A 256-nucleotide genomic window follows, 5' to 3' on the forward strand; every position below is an offset into this window, starting at 1 on the left:
TTTTTGAGTACACAGTTTTATAGCGCATTCAATTTTGTCTAATAATGTGGAAGTTTCAAGTCGCTAAAGATTACCGTTGATCTTTTAGAATTTTTTTTTGTCTCATTTGCTTCCATATAACGACTAAACACAATTTATTTTTATATGGCAGAAACCCGCAGCATCCTCGGCGAAAAAAGCCACTTGAAACTTGCACATTATTAGACTAAAATTGAATGGGCTATAAAACTGTGTATTCAAAAAAATTCTACCGCTT

Source organism: Rhagoletis zephyria, unplaced genomic scaffold (assembly GCF_001687245.7).
Source record: "Rhagoletis zephyria isolate East Lansing unplaced genomic scaffold, Rhagoletis_zephyria_1.1 Rzeph_scaffold_05542, whole genome shotgun sequence".
In the NCBI taxonomy this organism is placed as follows: Eukaryota; Metazoa; Arthropoda; class Insecta; order Diptera; family Tephritidae; genus Rhagoletis; species Rhagoletis zephyria.